At 38.2% G+C, this 16,872-nt stretch overlaps 1 protein-coding gene across 3 annotated transcripts in view; it reads left to right on the forward strand.

Annotated features, from left to right (window-relative positions):
* Positions 1 to 16,872, forward strand: part of KCTD16 (potassium channel tetramerization domain containing 16) — a 275,415-nt gene that overhangs the window by 206,227 nt on the left and 52,316 nt on the right. The gene's annotated exons all lie outside the window — the stretch shown is intronic.

The following is a 16,872-nucleotide window of genomic DNA, read 5'->3' on the forward strand; positions in this document are numbered from 1 at the left end:
TTTAATTCTCACAATAACTCTGTAAGGAAGGTACTGTTTTTCCTCCTGTAATACACATGAAGGAACTAAGAGTTATGAACATTGAATAATTCCCTCAGTGTTGTACAAGTAATAGGCAGAACACAATTTTGTTTCTTAACTCAAATGTTTACGACAGAAATATAGGTATATGTGTGCTGCCTTCATTATTGAGTTGTTTTGTTAAGGTGCATTGTTATGGTTGAGTTGGAAGATAGAAAAGGCAGACTAGTAGCCCAACACTCAATCCGGACTCTGCCCAAACTTGGACAAGTTACATCATCATTCTGAGAGTTTCCCAAGGGGAATGTTGTGAAGATTGAATGAGGCACACCTAGGATAGTTCTTTGAAGGACTAAGAAGTATTAGACAGACAGGAGATATGTTTACTGAAAGTATTCTTGGTCCAAGTTATTGTCCCTCCACTAAGGAATTGAGTTGGCTTTGAATTTTATAGATAACGAAGTACTTTTACTTAAAAAAAATTGAGGTGAAATTTGTAGGGCTTAAAATTAACCATTTTAAAGCAAACAGTTCAGTGGCATTTAGTACTGTCATAATTTTGCACAACTACCACCTGTATCAAACTCCAAAACATTTCCATCACTCCAAAGTAAAACTCCTTGACCATTAACCAATTTCTCCCCGTTTCCTCATCCTACATTCCCCTATAAGCCACCAGTCTGTTTTTGTGTCTTTATGAATTTATTTATTTTGGATAGTTCATGTAAATGAGGTCATAACTATATGTGATATTCTGTGTGTGGACTTTTCCCCCTAACATAATGTTTGGAAGGCTTATCTACTATGTAGCATGTATCAGTACTTCATTCCTTTTTAATGGCTGAATAATATTTAATCACACTTACATACCATAACTTGTTTGTCTATTTATTCCTTGATGAGATTTAGGCTACTTCCACTTTTTGGCTTATATAAATAGTACGGCTGTCATCGTGCTTGGACATGTACTTGTTTGAATAACTTTTTTCATTTATTTGGTTATATACCTAAAAATGGAATTGTAGTGTCTTCTTCATTTAACTTTCTGAGAAACCACCAAACTGTTTTCTGGAGTGGCTGATCATTCAGTGGCTAAATATTTTGTGTTCTCACAACCAGTGTAGTGGGTTCTCATTTCTTTACATCTTTACCAACACTTGTTATTTTTCTTCTAAAAATATATTATTATACCTATACTAGTAGACGTAAAATGCTGCCTCACTGTGATTTTGATTTGCATTTCCCTAATGACGAATGAAGTCAGGCATCTCTTTATGTGTTTGTTGCGTATTGTATATTTTCTTTGTAGAAATATCTATTGAAGTTCTTTGCTCATTTTTAAACTGAGTTTGCCTTTTGTTACTGAACATAGAGTACTTTATATATTCTGAAAAATTGGTATTATCAGATAGATAGCCAGTTGTCTCAGGATTATTTGTTGAAGAGACTCTTTTTTCCTTCTTTACTGGTCTTGGTGTACTTGTCTAATATGAGTTAGCCTTAGATACATGGGTTAAAGTGTTTTTATTTTTGCCATTACTTGCTTTTTTCAATCCTGGCAGAAACACAGGGAACCAGTTCTTTTCTCACTTTAACAACTGTAGAAATGGAGCCTGAGCTGTTAAATGTTTTAATATTAAAAATATTTTTCATTTCCTAACAGAGTGTTTATGTGCCAGACCATGCTGGAAGAGATGTATATTCTGAGTTGTATAACCCTCCCATAGAATCATTACTCCAATGTCCCGTGGGAAGTATTATGAGGTTAAGTTATACACCCTAACTTTTACAACCAATTAACCTCATGGTTATGTTTGGAATGCAGAACATTTGACCCCAAAGCTCACGCTTATTTCACCAAGCCACGCTGTCTTTAGTAGCACAACTCATCATCTCTGTGTATCTTGTTTCTCACTGCTGTTATCCTCATTGTAGTTGGAGAAGTCTTCCTAAAGTCAGCCAGGTCAAAACATTTTGCTCCTTAAAATACTGCCGTTACAATCTTGGTAAGAAGTTATTTTCATTGTGCCCATTTGACACGTTTCTTGCTCAGTTTCTGACATACTTTGGAGAAAATGCTCCTGCACTATTGTAATTTGCATCCCTGATATTCCTGTGTCTGACTGTCTTTTCAGCCCTGAAAGGTTAACAGTGTACTTCGTTACATGCAGGTTTTTCTGAGTTCTGTTGCTAGAATTTAAAATCACCTTTTAACCTACTTTACTTGCCCTTTCTCCTATGACCAAAACAAAAATGCATCAGAAATTGTGCCATGAAGTGATTTATTGGCTTTTCCCTCCTTAACCAGTAGAGTATTCCTATGGCAAACAAGGTATACTATTGTCAACTCAGTCATATTTCTCTCTCTGTAGGTTTAATATGAATGGGATGGTTTCTCCTCTAGTTTTTAAACAATGTGTTTCTTCCTCTTTTGCTGCTGGAGGCAGGGCAGTGTCATGAAGGCTGGGGTAAGAATGCCTTTTATTCCCAGTTATTACTCATGGACATAAAGAGGGCATAGTCCACTTGATACCTCTAGACTAGCACTTTCCAACAATATTTTTCTGAGGAAGCAGAAATAAACCCATCCTATTTAATGCGGTAGACACTGACTACATATGGCTATTGAACACTTGAAATGCCCATGAAGAAGGACCAAAGTTCTTATTTTATCTAATTTTAAGTAAATTAATTTAAATTAGATAGTCACCTATGGCTAGTGACTACTTTGTTGCATAAGAGAGCTATAATCTTTTGCAATTATGATGACAGAACTAGCAAATAAAGGTCAAAGTAATCAGGATAACTAATGAGTCAGAAGCACTTCAGAAGAAGTAACTAAGGAAGAACTCCTGAGGCAGAAGGCAAAGGACTTTTTGTACAATTCTTCCATGGGCTTATATTCATTTATTTGTGTATTTAATAATATTTTGAGCACCTATCATGTACCAAGTACTGTTCTTACTGGGAGCCAGTAAGCTTCTCCCCAATCTCTCACAGGGCATGGCTAGTTAACAGGTTGCTGAAGTAATTTAGTGAGAGCTAATGCTGTTTGAACTAAGGCAAGAGTCAAGGAGATAAAGAGAAAAGAGGCAGATTATGATATTTAGGAAATGATATTGACAAGACGTGGTGGCTGATTGAGTCTGGCTGATAAGAAACAAACAGAAATCAAAGGTGAGTGCAAAGTGACTTCTTTAAATGTGTGTGTGTGTGTGTGTGTGTGTACTCATATTCATGGGTTTTACTCTTCAGAGCCATGATTACAATAGAGCAACTGTAGTTTTTTTTTTTTTTTTTATAGAGGCTGAGAATTGAATCCATTTTTGGGTGTTCTTAGGCATGGGAACGGCTTTTAATTTTCATTTTGGGTAGGGCCTAATGCATCATTTATAGGTACATATATGTGGCTCAAGCCTTTGATTACTCTCTGATGAAACAAAAGAGAAAATATCTGCCCATAAGCCTTAACATATCATGGAGGGCAATATTGCTGGGGAACCTATCAAAGGAGAGAGGCTGGGGCAAAAATAGCTGTCCTGTCCTCACAGATAACCTTCAGAATAACTTCTCTCATGGCATTGGTTTGGATTGCCCTCCGAATGTGAATTTCACACTTGATGAAAGGCATCTCAAAGCCAGTAGAAGGAATTTGAGCAGAGGAAATCAGATTTATGTAATCTGCTTTAGCCTCTTTTCTATTCTAGCATCTCAAGTATCTTTCTGCTCCTTCTCTACCCAAGTGGTTTTAAGCTTCACGTTGTTATTCTGTTTTCTCAGACTTTTTCCCAGATGTTATGTGGCAGGCCACAGGGCAAATATAGGCATGTCTTGGTTGCTTATTTTTAACTGAAAAATTTTGTTCAGAATATACATAAAGGAATTTTTTGTCCTTAACTTTGAATGGTTTAATGTGAATATTGCCTGACTTAGGTTCTCAAAATCATACCAAAAAAAGAAAAAATTCCTTAAGTAAAATCAAATGAATCTCTCAAGCCCCACTTCTCTCCACAAAAAGGTGATTTATGACCTATATTAAGGTTCCCCTGAGTCCAAACTTATATTTATAGCTGGGCTGTGTGTAAATCTGTTGGCCTGGGGAGCCAGTCAGGTATCTACTTGCATGGGTTGATTTATAAGGGAGACTGCTGTGCATTGGATAAAGGAGTAGGAAGAATATTTTTGTACCTCCTTGGGACTTGAAACAATACAGAATATCATGCCATCAGTATTCCATCTGGTTCCCTGGACTCAGTTTGAATGCCAGTGGGGTAAGAGAGTGACGCAGTGCTGAAGGAATTTGTTTTTCAAAGGCTTAGGTGACAGAGTAGTAGAGAGACAAAGATAGGGCTACTGTCTCCACCATTGCACAAACATTACAATTATTCCAGCATTACTTGGATTGGCAGCTTTGGATACATCCAGAACTCACTTACCTAGCATAAACATTGGTTGTGGGAACAATGATAAAGATGAGGAATGTGAATAGACTTGTTCTTGAAAACACTGAAGTCAACCGTAAGGATCCCAGGAGGAAGTAAGAGACACTCTGACGGGGAGAGTCTAATGCCATCCAAAATGAGTGGACAAAACTCATACAGAATTTGGGTCATCTTACCTTACTTGTACTAAAAGGCATGCAAGCCCTAGGATGTTGAATTAGGTATAGAGGCCCTAGATAGGAAAATATTTGTCTACATGTGCAGTAGAACTTTAATAAAAAAACTTGGTATGAGATCCCTGATAGAATTTCAATCAATGTCCCTCATCTACTTATCACGTACTCTGACTCTTAAAAGTCATCTACAATCTCTGCTTTCTGAGTGACAAAGCAGAGAATGCAAAACTAGAAACAAATTGTCTAGCTAAACTCTGGGCTGCTTAGTATGTAAAGCCGGTGAATGCCATTAACTTTGCTGAGCTGATAATCATCAAGGCTGTGATCTAGTATTTGTCAAAGAGAATGAGGGACCGGGCTTTCTGAGCTGTTGATTTACATCTAAATGTTTCTGTTTGATTATGTGTTGATTTGGGAGTTGGAATGGGGTGCCGTGTACTCATCTCCCCACTTTCTTAAGCAGCTTGAAATTTAGAACATCCACATTTTTAAAATTTCAAACATATCCACAAGTAGAAGTATTTGTCCTCCCCTATTTGTGTGAAAAATACAATAGGCTGTACTGAAAATTTTCAGCAAGTGCTATTTATTCTTATTACTTGGCATAGAGCCATCTCAACTCTGTCTCCAAATAGTACAGCCCTATGTGTTTAATTTATGGTTGTCTGGTTGGGGAAATGTGTGATAGTATTGAACAACAGTAAAAGTCAAATTTTTGCATCATCTTTGTCTACTGAATAAACAGTAAATGGGTTAATATAATAAAATAGTAAAGAAATGACCGAATCCTCAACAATTGGATATTTATTAAGGGGACTATGGGATTCTGTAGAAGAATATGTCACTATTTAAAAAAGAAAACATCTTTAAGAAACATATCTAATGATATGTGAAAATACTAATGGTCTAATGCTAAGTGAAAACAGTAGATTACAAAAATGAATATATACCCCAGGTGGATGTTGGAGGTGAAAGTAACCTTATGCAATAGTTTATTAAAGTGTTTAGTGAGCATATACAGGGGGAGGACCAACAAGGACCTTTTTCTTATAAGCTTACATCATAGTAGCAAAGATAGATAATGAAGCAGTGAATAATCATTCAACTAAGATTGTGACATTTGAGTCACCTGAATGACAACATGGAGCCATATATGAAAAATGAAAGAGAATGGCATTCTCATCAGAGAGAACTGTAAGTTCAAATGCCCTGGTGTGGGAATGAGCACGGAATGTTTGAGGAACAGAAGGAAAGCCAGTTTTGCTAGAGTGAAGTGATGGAGGAAGGGAGTGGTAGATGATAAGCTTTGAATGGAGCGAAGATACCTGGTCGTGTAAGATTACATAGGTTGGAGTAGAGTCAGGACTCTATTAAGGGAACATGGGAAGCCAGCTTTTAAAAAGAAAGTGACACCATTTGTTTTATGCTTTTGAAATATTCCTCTGGCTACTATGTGTAGAGTGAACTACAGGGAACAATCAGGCCTGTCAGAGAATGTAACAGGTACAGAGTAGAGAGAGAATGGTTTCTTAGTCTAGGTTAGAGGTCTCAGTCAGGTCATTCCCCCCATCCCCCAGCCCTTTCAGAAAAGACATTAAACAATGTCTCTAGACACTTTTGGTTGTCATAACTGGGACGGGGTTGCTACTGGCATCTAGAAGGGAGAGACCAGGGATACTACGAAGGATCTGATGATGCACAGGACAACTCACAACAACAAAAATATTTAGCACAAAATGTAAATAAAACTAAGATGGAAAAACCCTTAACCCAGTGGAGAAGAGAGAAGTATGTAGAGTCTTGGTTAATTCTACAGATTAAATGAACAGGATTCACTGAGAGACTGGATGAGGAGGCAAAAGAAAAAAAGTAAGAAATAACCATCCCCGGGGAATTATGCTTTATCCTGTAGTGTTGAACCTTTTTTCTTCCCTAGGCCCCACTGGAAAAAGAATTGTCTTGGGCTACATAAAATACATGAACACTAACAATAGCTGATGAACTAAAAACAAACAAACAAAAGGTCCATGCATAATTTTTATGATATCCGCCACCACAGATAAGCAAAAAAATCTTCATATTCAAAGGGCTGGACATCCATACTTTATACTCGGGTATGAAAGGCTAGATAAAGATTAAATAGTGCATGGCAGAGCTGGGACCAGCAACTCAGATACTCTGATTCTGAAGTCCAGGACTCTGCCACATCAAGCTTCTGTGTAAGTGGTAGGAAAACACATGTTAAACTCAAATCTATCATTTTAAATATTTAATGCCCTAAAACCTACTCTTGTACTTTATTGGTCTGAGAAGCTTCTGAGTGGCTAATGAAACATAATTGGGTGAATGTCCAGTGTATATGGTCAGCCAGGATTCGTTTTTACAATTGTCAGTTATCCCAGGAAATTTAAGCAGTACTGACTAGGATATCTCTGCACAGGCATGCAGGGTGGGCGAGCTGATTCACGTTCTTCTGCATCATAGCAAATCATTAAGTACATAATCCTCTGATGGCTCCCAGCTGAATTAAAACAAACTCTAAAGGGCTTGACCCTTAATCAGTTTGCACTGCTGTGGCTCACCTCTCCAACTTCGGCTATGGCCACTCTGTCTTACATCATTTTCTGCTGTTACACCAGAATATAACAGACTGAGTAACTTTAAAAGAGTAGAAGTTTAGTTGGCTCATGGTTCTCAAGGCTGAAAAATTCAAGAGCATGACTTTGGCGTCTGGTGGGGATCATCCCATGGCAGAAGAGCATCAGAAGGTGAGTGAGCCTAACAGATAAGAGATAACATGGGAGCCGAACTTATCCTTTTATCAAAAGCCCACTTCTGCTAACTAACCTCCTCCCATGATAATGGCATTAATCCATTCATGAGCGTGAGAGGGAATCACTCATGGCCTAACCACTTTTTAAAGATTCCACCTCTTAATATAGTCACAGTTAAATTTCCCCATGGGTTTTGAAGGGAACATTCAAACCATAGCATTCCATCCCTGGACCCCAGAACTTACGTCCTCACGTACAAAATACATCTACTGTATTCCAATAGCCCCCAAATCTTAACTCATTCAAGCATCAACTCACAAGTCCAGAGTCTAGAGTCTCATCTGAAACAGATACAGGTGAGACTCAAGGCATGATTTATCCTGAGGCAAATTTCTTCCAGCTGTGAACCTAGAAAATAAGTAATCCACTCCAGAAATACAATAGTAGATCAGTCATAGGATAGGCATTCACACTCTCCAAAAGAGAGACAGAAATAGGCAAGAAGAAAGAGATAACTGACCTAAGTTAGTTCAAAACCCAAAAGGGGGAAATACCTTGATAAATCTTAAAGCTAGAGAATGACGTCCTTTGACGCCATGTCCTGTTTCCTGGGGCAGAGATTGGTTTCCCAAGGCCACAGGCCTATAGCCTTGTTTGACTCATCCCACCCAGCAGCTTTCTCAGGTTGGAGTCTCGTGCTTGCAGATTTCCCGGGCTGGAGTTGCACACTGGTGGACCTAGAGTACTGGGGTCTCTGAGTGGCCTGAATCCTATGGTTCCAGTAGGCATTGTCCTCATAGGGACTCTCTGTGGTTGCTCTAATCCTGCAACAAGTCTCTCTGCCTGGGCCTCCAAGCTATCTACAATAGCCTTTGAAATCTAGGTGGAGGTAGCCATACCCTGCTACTCTTGCATTCTGTAAGACTGAAGAATTAGCAGCACATAGATTTTGCCAAGATTTATGGCTTCTACCTTCTGGAGTAGCAGCATGTACCATACCTGGACTCACTTGAGCCATGACTGAGACACAAGAAGCACTGTGCTGGAATGCAAGAAACAGAGTCCCAAGGCAGTCCTGGGGAATGAGCTTAGGATAAGCACCTTGGGCCCATCCCGTGAAACTATCTGTCCTCCTAGAGCTCTGGACCTGTTACGTGAGGGCCAGCCTCAGAGATCTTTGAAATGACTTCTTTAGTGTCTTTCTCACATTGTATTGAATAGCACCAGATTCCTTCCATTCATCCTAATCTCTTTCTTTCTTACCACACTCTTAGTTTGCTCTCCTAAAGATACCTTTCACTCTTTACATGGCCAGATTGCACAATTTCCAAATATTTCTGTTCTGCTTCTCTTTAACTGATAAATTTAATTAAGTCATTTCTTTTTTTCTTGCATTTCACTGTGTGCAGTTAGAAGCAGCCACACAGCCGAATGAATGATTTGCTGCTTAGATATTTCTTCTGTCAGATGTCCTAGTTTATCATTCTCAACTTCTGTATTTGATGAAGCCCTAGGGCATGAGCACAATTCAACCAAAGTCTTTCCGACCACATAACCAGGATGTCTTTTATTTCAGTTTCCAATACGTTGTTCCTCACTTCCATCTGAGACCTCATCAGAATAGCCTTTACTGTAGTCATTTCTGCTAGCATTCTGATCATGACCACTTAAGTAATCTCTAAAAAGGTTTTCCCTACAGCCTGTCTCTTCTATTGAGCTCTCGCCAGATTCACCCTTAATACTTCATTTGCAACAATACAGGCTTTTTCTAGCCTTCACTTCTAACATTCTTCCAGATTCTACCCATTACCCAGTTCCAGAGCCATTTCTACATTTTCAGATATATATATTTTTAATAGTACTAGCCCCATTTCTCAGTACCAATTTTCTGGCTTTGTTTTCTGCTGTTGTAACAGAGTACTACAGACTGGGTAATTTATTAAAAAAAAAGAAGAAGTTTATTTGGCTCATGGTTTGGGAAGTCCAAGAGCATGGCACCCGCATTTGGGGAGGGTCATACCATCAAGAGAGGTATCAGGGCAAGCAAGTGTATGAGAAAAAGAGACAAGATGGGAACTGAACACATCTGTGTATTAAGAGCCCACTCCTGTGGTAACTAACCCACCCCTTGAAAATGCCATTAATCCACTGCTAAGGGTGGATTCCTCACACCGAATTACCTCTTTAATTTTCAGCCTCTTAATACTTAAATTTCAGCATGAGTTTTGGAAACGACATTGAAACCATATTACTTTTTCCATTGGCCATTTTTCTGTCCCTTATATATGTTACACTTGTTCCCACTTTAGGTCTTTTGTATTCTCTGTTCCCTCTTCCTGGAACACTTTGGCCTAATTTATAATAAGGTTAGCTGTTGCACAATGGAAGAGTGTAGCTGAGTATGCTTAGTAGCAAAGGAGTTCTTGGTTCTAGGAAATGGGATTGCAAATAATATTACCCAAACACTTTGGGGGAAAATGTTTCAGGATAAAAAGTTGGAAATGAACTTTCAGCTTAAATGAGGTTGCTGGTTTGAATTAAGGGGAGCTGAGTATCTTGATCTCCTAAGGATTCAGTTGTTAGCATCAAGGGCTAGCCTCAATCAAATTCAATAGACATTTCTACTTTATCTTCTGGGTTCCTTTTCAACCTTCCAGTGGCCTCACTTCTTGGAGACTCAGAGTCACATACTCTTCTATTACTCACCAGAACTCCTATTGTGCTACATTCTCTGAGGAGGGACCCCAAACCCTCCTCAAATGGTTTCCTCTTTATATTTTCTGATATATCCAAAATCTTGTGCCCTCTTGAATATGATATCAGCTATTTCTGTTAAAAAAATTGAAGAAGAGAAGATACTTGTTGGATCAATGGTTCATAAATTTGTCTGCATCTTCAAGTCACCTATGGTATTTTAAGAAACATGGATTCCTGCTATCATCCCCAGAGATGATGATTTAATTAGTATGGAGTACAGCCTGGGTACCTGCCAGGTGGTTCTAAGACACAGCCAAGATTGAGAATAACTGTCTTAGATTATCCTCCTACAGCTAAGATATAGCTCAAGTGGAAATAACATAGACTTTGAAATAAGATAAATTTGGCTTCAGATTGGAAATATTCCAGAAATGGAAATGTTACCCCATTTCCTAGTTTGTGAATTTGATTAGGTCACCCAGTCTCAATCTCATGTAGTTCATTTATCAGTAAAATTAAGGTAATAATAACTACCCCAGCAACAGGTTGTGATCATTGAAATAGCTTAGCATGGTATCTGTCACAGAATAAGAACTCAAAGAATTTGAGCTCTTTCCCTTCATAGTCCTTGACTGGTGGCCACAGAAAGGCTGTGCATGCTCCGTTTATAGAGAGACCTACTCCCTTTGTTACATACACCCCATAGAAGGATGCAGACTTAGTTGGCAATATGGCTCAAAACTCTGTACCCCAGGTATACTTCTTCAGTTGGAGTATGTGTTGTTACATATTCTGACGCAAGAACATTTGAAATAGATAAAATGGTGGTAAGCCATTATTTGGTGTTGGTTTTCTGTTCATCAGCATCTTGAAAATAATTCTAGATACCAATATCCTGTTTGTCTCTCTGATGCCAGCACTTGTATAACAGCCAATTACAAGGCATTTGTCATTGTTTTTATACCATAAGTTGGTAATTTGATTGAGACAGGGGAATTTTCTTTTGATAAATCTAGGTAGCTTACCAAGTCAGAATACATTTACTAAAACACCAATTAGATCTTGTTCCCTCATCCATCACAAGACCTTTAATTCTTATGTGGTTTTGTCAGGGTGTTCCAGGAACCATGTTTGCCTGAGTGAATGACTTAAATCAAATTGTCATTTTACAAGGATTACCTTATCTCTAAACTTCAAGGCAAGTCATTCTTTATGTACTCTATGAATAATAAGCAATGTTGTTTTCAGGCCCTACTATTACATCGTTGGGATATAGCATGGGAAATAAGCTCAGGAAGCTAAAGCCAAAAGATGGTGTTCTCTAGAGGGAGGTAAGCTCCCAGGGTGCCTGTGAAGTTGAAGAAACACAACAGTGACATGAGTGCAGTGGGAAATTGAGTTGTCAACAGTTAAGGTTGGGAAGGAAATATTTGAGAAGAGCAGATGCTGTTCCTTAACAATTGTTTTGGGTGTTCTTCAGCTGAAAACAATGTATCTCTCTCCTTTTCTCCAATTTTTATTTTTTAACATCAGTTGACAAGAATAATATTTCTTACTTTCTTAAAATGTCTTTGCGAGATTGTGTATTCTGCTGCTTCCTACCTGCCGATACCTTGCATGGACACATCTGTAGCAGGTGGCAGTAAAAATAGCTATTCCCAAAGGAGGAAACAATAAAGAAGACAGGAGTTGGGCAGGCAGGAAGGTGAAATCTAAGGAAACGAAGATGAGAAAAGTGGAATAGATCAATTTTGGAGAAAAATCCCTCAGTAAATCTTTAATGAGCACTGATATGGGGACAAAACATTATGAGTGTATTTGTCAGTATTTTTCAGTTGGAAGTGTCAAAAAGCCATCTTAGGCAAGCTTAACCAAAAGATTGGGAGGATACTGGCCTGGCTTGCAGAATAAGCAAGGTAGCTGAGTTCCCTATGGCTGTTTTTCCCTCTGTAAGTTGCATTTATCTTCTCTAACTACAGGAAGTACTTCCCTGAGCAGCAGGGAACATGACCTCAGGTAGAGTTCAGGTAGTGAACTAACATCATTTTATTTCAGTGACCCAAGATGTAGAATTTTCTCTGAAAGCTCAATTTAAAGTATATTGAGAAGAACTCTGGATCAGGTTGGATCACATACCTTTCTTTAACCAATCATGTGCCATAGGGAAATGGTAGGCTATGATTGGCAAGGTCTGAGTCATACACCCATCTTTGGCTGGGGATGCAGTACCATGACTGATCATTAGCATGAGGGCCAAATGTTTAGAGTCAGAAAGAAGCTATTCCTCAAGAAAAGAAACTATTACCAGAAAAGTTGGCATTATGAGTGAGGAGTGGTATTGGGCAAACACTCCCTGAGCAACAACTGAAATAAAATAAGGAATACAAAGGTGAATGAAGCAGACAGGGATATACAGTGTCCTCAGGGAACTTACATCTGTCAGGGAACTCAGACATGTTCACAGATACCTTTAAAACTAAAGGCAAAAGCAAAAAGTGAAAAAAAAAATTGAGAAGAAGGGAAAGAGGAGAAATAGGAAAAAAAAAAAGAAGAAGAAAATGGCTGAGCAGAAAGCAGATATCCTTTTTAATAGGATAACAAATGTGTGAGGCAATAAGATGACCAATTATAGTCATGGGAAAAGAACAGGTGGCACAATATGAATGTGCAAGCTAGCTGGGTCTCTATGATATCTTCAGGGGCATTGCACCCATGCAAGCCCTTGTCATTTTTTTTTCTTAACAAAGCAAATCAACATCAGAGACCTCATTTTCCCTTTTAACTTTGCAAGCACACTTATCCTCCCCCAACTGATGGGTTTTATTTTATATTATGTAGACAAAATCCATTATTTAAAAAAATACAAATATGAGAAATTTGAAATGGGAGTTGCTGTCAAGCCAGGATGACAGGGAACAGGAGGATAGAATGATAAGGAAAGGGGTGGGGTAAGGTTCAGGTAGTCTGAGGGAAGATGAGTTCTCTGTGCTTGTGAGTTTGCCTGTGGCAGGTGCATTTTAGTAGGAGCTAAAAGGGTTTGTTTCTGGGGCAGGCTCTGACACCAACTTGCTATGTGGTCTAAGGCAAGTCATTTCACCTCTCTGGACCTCAAATTCCTCATTGCTAAAATGAGAGAGATTGAATTAAATTACGGATGGCAAATTGTTTTGCCACATGTGCCAATTCTGATCATTTAGCAGTGAGAAGGGTTGTTTCCAGATTCAGTGAGAAAAACTTCAAGCAATGAGATAGGTAACATGTTAAACCATCATCTGTCATTAGTGCTTTAGTGGGAATTGGTTTGCTAGGATTTATTTCTCCATGTGACAGATGAGGCATACTTTTTATTCCCCTGGAAAAGAATGTGAGGATACTGATCCAGCCTCCACTCTCTCCAACCAAACAGAAGATCTCTCAGTTTTCACTAGCAACATCCCTGGAATGAGTTTTCTGCACATTGCTGTCCTAGTCTTTCATTTTATAGTGCTGTGCAGTTATTTTTAATGCATAGGCCACTTGATATTCTAATAAAAGCCACAGATCCTTATCCCATGACATAAATATTCCATATTTTGCCTACAGATTCAGGGATTCCATAGTCCTCCTGAAGGCAAAACGTATAGCCCCAAGAAGGCTCTCCATGATCATGAATTCCAAATTAAGGACCCTTGATATTAAATGTAATGGTACTTTATCAGTATGCTAAAGTACTTACCATTATAAATTGAGAAATCAGAAAAAAAACTCATTGTATATTTAAATAAAGTTGCCTCTGTCAAAACTAAGCAGCAGGTAATAGCCTACCTGCATATACATTTAACATGTTTAGTCCATTCAGTAAAAGAAAATCGGGAATTGTTTTGCTTTTTTAAATAACAGATTGTATGTTTTACTTCAGTATGATAATAATTGTGTTACATAACTTTAGCAAGATGAAGAGACTTCCTTTAGCTTCTTCACAAATACAGTGAGGTACTTGAAAGACTGACTTAAGGTCTATGTTAGCTGTAATGTTTCTCATATGCTAGTATAATAATTCACCAGTGCACAGCTTACTAATGGAATCAAGTTTTGTCCTTTAACTCAGTTGATTTTAATAGATGAATGGCTCTTAAATCTTAGAGTGTACACAAATTGCCTGGAGCGTGTTTAAATGCAGATTGCCAGGGCCACATTACAAAATTTTTGGTCCCTGAGTCTGTGGGAGGAGCCAAGAAATCTGCATTATTTAAGCCTTCTTCTGGTGATCCTGATGCAGGTGGTTCCAGCAGCATAGTTTGAGAAATATTGCACTAGAGGGTTGGGAGTGGGAGAAAAAGATTGTATTTTACTTGTTTTTATTCCAACACAATACAGTGTACAAAATGAATAATACAGCCATTCAATAACTTGAATTATTTGTATGTTAGTGAATCATGGAAAAATTGCCTGGGCTTATTATAAACATTTTGAAGAGTATTGCATACCATAATATAAAAATGTTATGGAAAATGTTAATACAAAGCCATGTGTCTTAGGAATCACAACTGAATTTCCTCTATGACACTTTTTCAATATGTAAATCATTTTAAACACTCATTTTCCAATACAATAAAAAGAGCTATGTGTACTCTATAATTCAGTAAAAATGAAACAGATGATGTGGTACTTTCTTCTTTTTCTGCTATTCGAATGCACCTTGCAAACAGATGCTGTTTGTCACTGTGTACATTTAGGTCCTGTTCATGCCATTGTATTGGGTTTGAATTACTCTGGTTTTCATTTAAGAATGAAACCAACATTATCTTTTCCCCTTTTTAATCTGAGGAGGATACTTTTCAAATTAAACACTAGAAGGAAGGTAAACGGTATTACCAGTGTTCAGTTCCTTTTATGTTCTAGGAACATGAATAAGTGTTTACAGGTATTGTGCCAAGTAAGCCTCACCACAACCCCCTAAGAAACAATTATTATACCCATTTTATAGATGAAGAAACATATTCAGAGAAGTAAATTTCTCAAAGTCACCAAGCTAGTAGCCAGTAGAACTGGAAATCATCTTATGTAACATTTTTAATGCACTTTTTTGAGCACACATGTTATCAGGACTTGTTGAAATGGCAAAATTAGTGGTCCCCGAGTCTGTGAGAGGAGCCAAGAACTTGAGAAGTGGTTCTTGTCACACACATCTTTGAAAAACTGTTTATATATATCAATGACCACAACATGCCAGTGGTACACCTGGGCAAGACAGAATGACTTACATTGGATCAGATTCATATTTCAGTGGCAAAGACAAAAACAGAACCCTAAATGTGTTTGTGTGTATATGTCAGGGAAAAACAGGTTACTGATAAAACTGTTCAGTTTACCCAAACAAATTGCTTTCCTCTGCTAATGTAATTTTATTATTTCTTCTGTGAAGCCCAAATTTTCTTGAATTGCCCTTAGACTTTCTTTTTTATTTACAGCTTTTTATGTTTTTCTTATGTACCAGCTACCTATATATGTGTATATGTATGCATACACATACATTTAATCTTCACAGTTGTCATAGGAGGTAGACATCATTGCCATAATTATTTCCATTTTACTCATGGGATAACAGATTAGTAGAGAAATTAAATGATTTATTCAAGGCAAAACAATATGAAGTGGCAGAACTGGGTTTCTACTGAAGCCTGTGGGACTTTGAAAGCTTGCTCACCTATCCGCTTACCTGACACAGCAGGCATCATGAACCGAAATACCAGACTAGTGAATATAGGAGGTCAGGAGTAAAAAAAATAAATTACTTGGCTTTTTTTTTTTTTTTTTTTTTTTGCCACACTTCTGTTATCTAGCTTTGGATAGGGACCTGAGAACAGAGAACTATTTCTCTGTTATTAGAAAATAACAGGTCAAGTGCAGTGATAAATTACAACTGATGCACATCCGTGGTGTCATGAAGCAACAGGGAGTGGTGCAGACTTAGTGAACGGGACTTAGAGGCCTCGCCGTCAGTTTCCTTAAGACCACGGCTACATGAATCCACGGCAGTCCAGAGGCACTGGATTTTCTGATTTTTTTCAAGAAAAACTGGAACTCTAGATTTTTATGTAACATCTGATTTTTTAAAAAAATGACTAATTTTTTTAAATTTTAGGCTACATGGGCTGGGCACGGTGGCTCACAGCTGTTATCTCAGCACTTTGGGAGGCTGATCAGCAGGATCACCTGAGGTCAGGAGTATATCTGGACAACATGGTGAAACCCCATCTCTACTGAACGTACAAAATTACAGCTGGTGTGGGCGGGTGCCTATAATCCTAGTTACTTGGGAGGCTGAGGCAGTAGAATCATTTGAACCCAGGAGGCAGAGGTTGCAGTGAGCTGAGATAGCACCACTGCGTTCCAGCCTGGGCGGAGAGATAGCACCAGTGCACTCCAGCTTGGGCGGAATTTTCTTAAAAAAAAAAATTAGGCAAAATGCTAACCAAATGAAACATGTGTACAGGCCAAAATGAAATTTCTCAACCACTTGTTTTTGACCTCTGGCATTATCACCTATCTGAAGTTTAAACATAAATAGAAAACCAGCATATGATGTATTCACCTTCACTGGCTTCCCAAGTAGACTGTGATAAGCTCCTCCTACTTCAGCTTTATTAGATCCTTGTTCCTTCTTACATGCCTGGTAGAGTTAGTGTGTCTACAATAATGATGGTGTTTGAAATCCTTAAAACCTTGTTTTTCTGCTCTAAATACTGTATCATATTCTTTTGCTTATGAAGAGCAATGTGG

This window comes from Callithrix jacchus, chromosome 2 (assembly GCF_049354715.1).
Source record: "Callithrix jacchus isolate 240 chromosome 2, calJac240_pri, whole genome shotgun sequence".
In the NCBI taxonomy this organism is placed as follows: Eukaryota; Metazoa; Chordata; class Mammalia; order Primates; family Cebidae; genus Callithrix; species Callithrix jacchus.